The sequence below is a fragment of the Phalaenopsis equestris genome, unplaced genomic scaffold (assembly GCF_001263595.1).
Source record: "Phalaenopsis equestris unplaced genomic scaffold, ASM126359v1 Scaffold000140, whole genome shotgun sequence".
Lineage (NCBI taxonomy): Eukaryota > Viridiplantae > Streptophyta > Magnoliopsida > Asparagales > Orchidaceae > Phalaenopsis > Phalaenopsis equestris.
In genome coordinates this window covers 78,781-87,772 of record NW_018164582.1, presented here as the reverse complement: position 1 = coordinate 87,772, position 8,992 = coordinate 78,781, and positions in this window count along the sequence as shown.

The window sequence follows — 8,992 nt, the reverse complement described above, 5'->3', positions numbered from 1 at the left end:
CCAATCCCGAGCCAAGCCTGAGCTCGCTCAAGCTCGGCTCGTTTACAACCCTAATCACCTGTGCGGTAGCCTTGCAGTGTCTCAATATTTTGACATGTTTCGCAAAATTATATTTTGCGTGTTTTTTTTTATTACCGTGAAATACAATTTTTTACAACTAGATATAATTGTGATGAGTGCTAGAAAGTTACAGCCTATTTTATTTTTTAAGTTATATTAAATTTTAATAGTTATCCTGTTTTTTACCTTTTGTATAGTAGATATATTTGAGGGAATCTTCACATTACAATCAACGACAAGGTGAGGGAATGACCATAAGACCGCATGTGGGCCCACCAACACATAAAAATTGTTAATTTCAATAAATTATATGATTTTCCCTGCACATGACACACCCAAAGAACTCTTCAATAATTCAGTGCAAATTATAGCCATCCCCCAATGTTCTACAAGCGTACCAACCTTTTGTAAAGTAGCTCCAGAGGCCTTATCCAACTCAATAAATAAAGAAAGGCTTGTGAAAATAGGTGCATACATCTTTTTCAGGCACCAATTGCTCTTCAATATTTGGATAAAATTAATATGAATAAAATAATAGATAATAATATTTTAAAACAAGTGGTGTATTTTTATAGGATATGATCATTAGGGCGATTTTTTTTTTTTAAAACAACCTTATAAATACTTCTTATTATATATAGGACGCCCATCAAACAAAAAATTGAGAGGAAATACGTTCTTTAACTATAAATGCATGAAGTTGAGTTTTTTCTAGTTTAGATGAATATACTAAATGCACTGCAAAACTCGTGAATAGCGGCAAACTGCGATGAGCGAGAACAGGAGGTTTAGAGTAGCCCGCGGGTAGTGATCGCAGAAACACACATGGGGTTTATTTGTAATTTGCTCAAATCCAATAAATTTTAAATACAATGAAATTGAAATGGTGAGTAAGTTCTAATTAATGCATTGTAATTTCACAAAGCATTTATTTATTTTTTTCAAACTAAGTGTGAAGCTTTTCAAAATAATATGTATTCCCATAAGTTTACTGTAGTAAATATGGCATGATAAAATTTGTCAATAGATGACCAAACACATCAACTCAACTGAAGAAATTTGAGTTTGTGTTAACCTTGTTAATTTGGATCGAGTTTGATTCTTGAATATTGATCTATTTAATTTTATGGTTTGATTTGGGTTGACATATAGATAAACTCAAATATAACTCCTAAAATGCATGCGCCTTTCTTATCCATGTAAACTTAAGCATGCTATACATGTTGCCCAAGTTAGGTTAGTATAAATCGAGTTAAAGACAAGCCAAGCACACCTTAATCGTTCTGCTCGTTTGATAAACATATCATATTCAACGTATGTAGGTATAGATCGGGTCAATTTATTATGAGATTCGAACAAAGCTTGTTTAACCCGAATTAATACCTATTGGTACACTCTAAAGTCAGTTATCCTTGATAAAAAAAAAATGATATGTTGATAGATTAGTTATCAAACATAAATTCCATAAATTTGATTGATTCTTTCTTAAGCATATGATTGATTATAATGCATTATGGGATACATATTTAATAACATGCGGTAAGAGTTGTTGCTATTAAGGAAATATGCGCAATAAAAATGCCAACCCCATAATTCATTTATTTATGAATTAAGTGAAGTAACTTAAATCATCAATCTTGCATCATTGTTTTGTCATCACTATTAACCTTGCTTAAGCCCCCTATTTTCTCGATGTTAGTGTTCATCAATTTTCCTTCTCCCTTATTAGTTAGCTTTTTGTCATTTGTAGGATATACCTTTCTGCTTGTTTACATGATCCGTGAGGGTTTAAAGACATGTTAGATCATGATTGAATTTAATTGATTTTATTTCAATCTAATAATGTGTTCTTCCACAATGAAGTAAAAGAGTATAATTAAATTTTATCGATATTGTTCAATCTTGTTTTTTTTTCATAGAATCACAACTAAAGAATGGAGTGTAAGAAATCGAAATTTGTAAAGTGAGGCACCCAAGGAACCAAGCTGTAGGAATTAAAGAAAAAATAGAGAGAGGAGGAGGGAGATAAACAATGAGAAAAAATAAAAGAGTACACATAGACTTGCTCTACAGAGGTTAACTGGGGTGTTCCCGGACTCTGTGACCCATTTTTTACATTGAAAGTGGGGGTTACAAGAGAGAAAATGCGAGAGTTCTCCTTACATAGTAGAGTTTAGAGAGAGAGTAAAAAAACCCCTAATACATATTATAGACCCCATATTATAAAATATAGAGGGTCAAAGGTGTAAAGATTACTTGCTTGCCCCTACTTTAAAAGGGGTTTTATATGTTATTAATATTGTTTGGCATGCTTGTGTCTTTTCATATTTATAACTGAGTTTGACACCTTTTCGTATGGATGACGGTTGATCTTTGCGGTTGGCCTTTGCTTTGGGAAGTTGGTCGGTTCTGAGTATGGTATTAGGCAGCCTTGGATGGCTGGTTAGCTTGCTTGATTATTGTTTTATAGTGTTTTCTAGAGATCTTTTTGGGGGAGCTGTGAGAGCCTCACGTTGGCACGTAAGCTTGTTTTGGGATTATAACTTTGTTCAATCATTGGCACGAATGACAGTCTCTTGTTAGCCTGGGTGGTCTTTTGGTCATTGAATTTGCTTTCAGTCGATTGACATGCCTTCAATCAGTCGCCAATCTTTCAATCAAATGCTAACCCTTCGTTCAGTCGCCAATCTTTTAATCGAATGACAGTCCTTCGGTCGGTTGCCAGCCTTTCGGTTGACTGGTATTAGTTGGCTGGTGGTTTTCAGCCAGTTGGATTCAAAATGACTTATATTTTCTTATCAAGGGAATCTTAATAATCCCTTTTAATTTAGTTTGTTGGATTGCCTCGAGATTTGTGCATATTATTTTTGGATGTAGAGAGAGAGACATAGAGAGAGGTCGAATGGTAGAGAAAAGGGGAAAAAGGAAAAACAATTTAACCTTAAGAGAATTTTGTTGTTGTGTCAAAAATAAAAAAAAGATCATATTTGATTTGATTGAATCTCGTTTATGGTCAATCCCTTCCTTTTGATAGTATTATTTTCTATATATAAAATATATATAGGGCATAATTACGCTAAGTTCCTTAAATATCTCTAGCTGCTAGTCTAGTTATACCATCACTTAAGTCTAGATATTTTCTAGGGATTTTCTCCCCAAGTCATGAAGTCACCCGGCGAATGGGTCGAAATTCAAGAGTGGGTATCTAGCAATGTCTATCCATTTGCATCTAAGAACATTTACTTTACCATTAGCATTCTACCTATTCATATTCGGTCTTCGTACTCGACAATTTGAACTCAACCAACATCACTGGAGTGCTCACACTAAATTGGTGTGTATTCGAATAGGCATGGCTTGGCTCGATCGTTTATGTTGTTCTTATCGAGCTTGGCCAAATTCCTCTAGATGACTTAAGCTAGGAAAAATGCCAATTTAAGCCGATCTTAATCCGTCTCAATTCTCGAAGACCACTTTTGATTATAAAGATATATAAAACTACTATAATTTTGTCGGAAGTAATCTTTAGAAGTCCTTCAATATTTTTTTAATCTCTTATAATTTAAATTATTTAATTTAAGATATAAAGCGTAGCCGTTGATGTCGTCACCCGTCACACGCTACCACTACAACCCACCTGTCAGTTATTACTGGCCATTGACGGCCTCCGTAGATCTCCACCTCCGGCTCTGCCCTTCAACACGATCATCAACTTTATTTTCTATTGATTTCCTTTTTTCTCAAGCTAAACTAAGAAGTCAAATTCTTATATTTATTTTATGCCAAATCAAAAAAAACATCAAAGTTTTCCAAATATGTTATGTCATATAATTTTCCTTAACTATAGTTGAAATTGTACAAATAGAAGTATAAGTATTTTTTTAAAGCATGAAACACTAATGCTATAATTTTCTATGTCAACAATAGTTGATATTGCACTAGTACAAATAATTATTTTTTAATATTGAAATCATAATTGCTTAAGAAATAAAGTTGAATTATTGAGAAAAAAAAAAGAAGGGAAGATGAGAGGTCTCCTTTCAACTCATTCTATGAAGATTTGATGCACCTAACCAATATTAAATATGACTAAACTCATTAAATGCCAATTTGATGCACCAAATTAATATCAATATGAGCCATACATATAAACTTAAGAAATCTCCCATCTCTAAAGAAGTTGATATTTCATTTAAGCCTCTCTTAAATTTAAGAATGGGGCATTTACATGCATGCCACAAAATTCATATGTATTTACATATGTAACTCCTAAGCCTTTCTTTTTTACATTTATATAACTCAAATCTTCCCTATCACTTCAAAAATAGCACAATTTTAACTTATTTTAAAAAAAATATGAAATACACATTTTCATGCATAAATAATATGCCTGTAAAAATTAAAATTTTGAGGCTAAATATATAAATATGTATCAATTGACTGATACATATGTAAATTTTACTAAGGAACATTATTGTTTCATACTTATTTTAATACCCATGTGGAAGATGCAGTACTGCAACATTTGTTTGTCTTGGCCTGCGTTTTGGGCAGCTTCTGTGATGTGCGTTTCAAGATAAATAACTTATCGTGAAACGCTGCCCGCGGATCGACATCAGGGATCGACTCGCGGCCTGTGTTTAGTGTAAAAATTCAATCACATTTTCAGATAAACGGACAAAACATGCAATCTAAACTTTACCGCGGCGTTTTCAAAAACGCCCCTGCACTTATAGGCTGCCCCAAACAGAACCTAAGTGTTAGGGTTATTTACTTTTTGCGTATAGTGACAAAGCTTTTGCCTGTTGCTCACATTTTTCTAAGGGGCTGTGCTTGTATACTTACTTAAAAATATAAGAATATTAAGACATTCTAAATAAAAGGAATTATAAATTCCTTTTTCTTTCTTTCCTTTTGTAAGATATTTCCATTGGAAGGTTCGTGGAGAAACAACAAATTTGTATTGTGTTTGAAAGGCCAAAATAGGTCTTCTATTTTGTACGTTTCTTTGTATTTCATGAAACTCCAATTAGGAGCTTTATATATATTATAAAAAGATATGTAACATGCATTTTATCAATGTTTGAAGAGTTAATGCAGAACATTGTTTTCTTACAAACAAGATATTATATTTAAAAATACAAAGATTATTTTTTATTTATATGACACATTATAATTTTAACTAAGGTTGAATCAATAAATAAGATTAGATAGTAGTTTAAAATTAGTTTCAAGTCCGACGCGAGATTTTTCTCTCAATTTTTTTTTTTTTTGTATTTATCAACAATGTTGAAATTAAATTAAAGTGAAACACGTAAGTTAATGATAACACATGAAGCGTGAGTAGGTGGGGCGTTTATATAAAAGTGTGTTTAAAATATTATTATGTGTTGAATCAGAATGTCTGTGAGACACACTCGGGGGGATTAGAACATTTGAAGCAAAAGAAAATGAGAGAAAGAGAGATAGGGAGAGAGAGAAGAGAAGGGTGCAAAGCTCTTGTAAACATTTTTGTATAATAAAAAATTTTTGGTATATGGAGAGGGGGAAGTGCCTAAAAAGTCTTATTACATGAAAAAACCTCTCTATTTATAGGAGGGGGAATGTAATAAAGGAAAATTACATTTCTAACCCTACTTTAAGGAATGTTGTACAAATTATTCTAGGAATTATATTCTTGTGGGCCCAGAACCTTGCTGTCCCTTGGCTACTGAAGATAGTCGACGAGACTGATATGGTCGGCTGATATTAGTCGGCTGGATGCACATGGGGTTGGTCGTCAACTCTCAATTTCCATTTGGGGAATTTATGTTGTTTGAGTAAACTTAAGCCATTGGGAGGGTGATATAGGCTTGTATCTTTGAGTTGGTTTCGAAGGTCTGTGTGTGGCGTCAGCTGATCGGTTCTTCTGGGTCGTCAAGTTGCTTTATGCCAGACCAACTTTGCCATAACATTCTTTCTTGGGCTGTCAAATTGACTTGAGATTCGTGCATATATATTTTTTGTGTAAATTAAGAAATTATAGTTTTTTTCAAGAGAAATTTTACCATAAGTGATAACATCATCAACAAATGATAAGTGGGAAAAATGCATGCCGTTGCCATTAGAAATGGGGATGAAATGTGATTGTTGAATAATTTTCTCCATTAGATTAGAGAAGTCATCGATGATTAGAAATAAAAGGTATGAGGACAGCACGCTTCACTATATGAGGCTAACAGTGGAGGAGAAATTTTATTAACGAGCCTTTAATGCAAACATGTTTGTGAATGTTAACAAAGCAAACTTCACTTTAAGACACAAATATGGGAGAAAAACTTTTCCCAATATAAGTTTATTAATGAGGAAATCCATGTTAGCAAGGTTGAATTATCTAGTTTGATACAATACCACATTGTAGCAAATAATGAATTAGAACAATTAAGAATCTCATTAGCTACAATGATAATCATTAGGGTTCACCTTCAAAATAAACCTAACCCAAGCCTACTTTATAATAATGTCATGATAGATTTAATTCCATTGTCCAACCATTTAACACAATATTTTTGAGAGGGTTGTATGATTGTGGGCTCCAAAAATTAGAAAAGCACCATAGACTCTTATCGAGAGCTTAACATAGTGCATGTTAAGGTTGCATGTCAATTTTTTAGACAGCAGATGAAAAAGTAGATAAAACACTACTAAGAGATTTTACCCTGATTTTGCGAGGATTTTAAGATCTGGAGTTTGAGATTTCCCATAGGTGCAAGCTCCTATGGTTAATTACCCCTCCCAATAATGGAAGAGCACTTTCGATTAAGACTAGTCATTAAACACAAGCTATTCAAAATGAGCACGGAGTAGCGACAACTTTTAAATCTTAAAGTATAAAAATTATCAAACCGTGAGCTTAAAAAGGATGGTGGGGGAAATGATGCGAACCCGATCAAGATCTCATGGTTTCGTCATCCTAGGTTATTCGCGGGTCTATTTAGTCAACGGAGGTAGTTGACTCAACCTGACAAAAGGATCATTGTCAGCAGCCATGAATTGCATCGTCTAATGAGTCCTTGTAGACCTGAGGTAAATATTTTTCTAAGGGGACTAATATAAGTTGACCTTAGCTTACAGAGAGTTCTCTACCCTATCAAATAAACTATATGATTCAACATTCAAAAGAGCAGACTGTCATTTGTGAACATGTGGGATAAAGCTATGATCATAATATCATCGTGTCATTTGGTAGAAAACCACACGGTTAGTAGACTCTGGTTGTAACCGCTTCTTTGTGGTGTCATTTGACGACAAGAACTACACATACGGGGTACTCAGACCACGTCCTTACAAGTAGGAAATTGTTTTGAGTTGGAATTTAGCAATATATTTGTTATGACATTGGCTTTTTGTGAGCTCGAGTCAGCATTAGATTCGTCCACCTCAACAAATGGTTGCAGAGGGTGGATCAATTTTTTGCTTTAAGCACTAGGTGTCATAATTTTTTATGTTTTAAAATATTTTAATCTTATAAATGAACCCCTCCGGTTGAAATTTACGATCAACATGGTCATCATCGAGGAACGAGGGTTGATGTTTTTGAACCATTTCGACTCTGTCCCACTTACAGAGCATCATGTTTAGTAATCGAAATAATTGAATTCAAAATAGACTTTGAAGAATAATTTTAAAATAGACCCCTCTGGTTGAAATATTCGTTCAACACGACCATTATCGGGGAATTGACCTTGTTGAACCATGTCGACTCAGACCCTCTTAAAGAGGATTATGCTCAATAATTGAAATAATTGAATTTGAAATAGCTTTGAAAAATAATTTTTAAATAATCTCAACCGGTTGAAATTCATGATCAACACGACCATCATCAGGGTTTGATGTCTTTGAACACTATCAACTCTATTATTCCGCTCATAGAGGACCAGGATCATGGTTTATGTTATTATCTAAGTTTTGAAATTGGACTTTGAGAAGCGATTTTGAAAATAGACCCCTCCGATTGAGATCTACTATCAATGCGGCAATTATTGGAAAATGATGTTCCCAAACTTTGTCGACTCTGTCCCACTTACAGAGGATCGTGTTCATTGTATATATTATTTGAAAATATTTAAATGACTTTAAAACATAGTTTTGGAAATATACCCATCTGGTGGAATTCATGATCGACACGGCCATCATCGAGGATTGAACTTTTTGAACACTATTGACTATGTCTCACTTATAGAGAATCAAATTCAATAATTGAAATAATTGAATTTGAAATAGACTTTGAAATATAACACTCCGACTGAAGTATTCTATCAACTTGATCATCATCGGGGATTAAAGCCTTTAGACCTTGTCAGACTCTATTTCGCTTGCAAAGGATCATATTTAATAATTGAAATAATTGAATTTGAATTTTAATAATTGAGACATAATTTTGAAGTATATCTCTCTAGTTAAAATATTCTATCGACTCGACCATCATTGGAGATTACTATAGCTAACTCCATTAAAAACAACAATCCTGTCAAATCCACTCCTCATAAGGAGGAGGATTGAATTGACTCAGTGTCGGCTCAATCCTATCAGTGTCGGCTCAATCCTATAAGTGTCGGCTCAATCCTATCGACTCCATTCCTTGTAATTAGAACGATCAAATTGGCAAAAGTGGTTGCTCAATCCTCCGGTCACCATAGGGAGAAGGATCAAATTGGCCTAAGTGTGAGACTTATGACATCATCATATAGGCAAGGTGACCCATTGCCCGCGTAGCCTTTTCAGACGCATAAACTTGAATATTTAGAGGCACGTCAGAACACATGCATGCATTTTAATATGTAGATTTGAATGAATTCTAAAATAGCTTGCACACATTTTTAGAGCAGATTCGATTTGAATTCAAACATTTGTTTACTCTGCGCAACATTCTCGGACATGGGAGTGAGCTCTC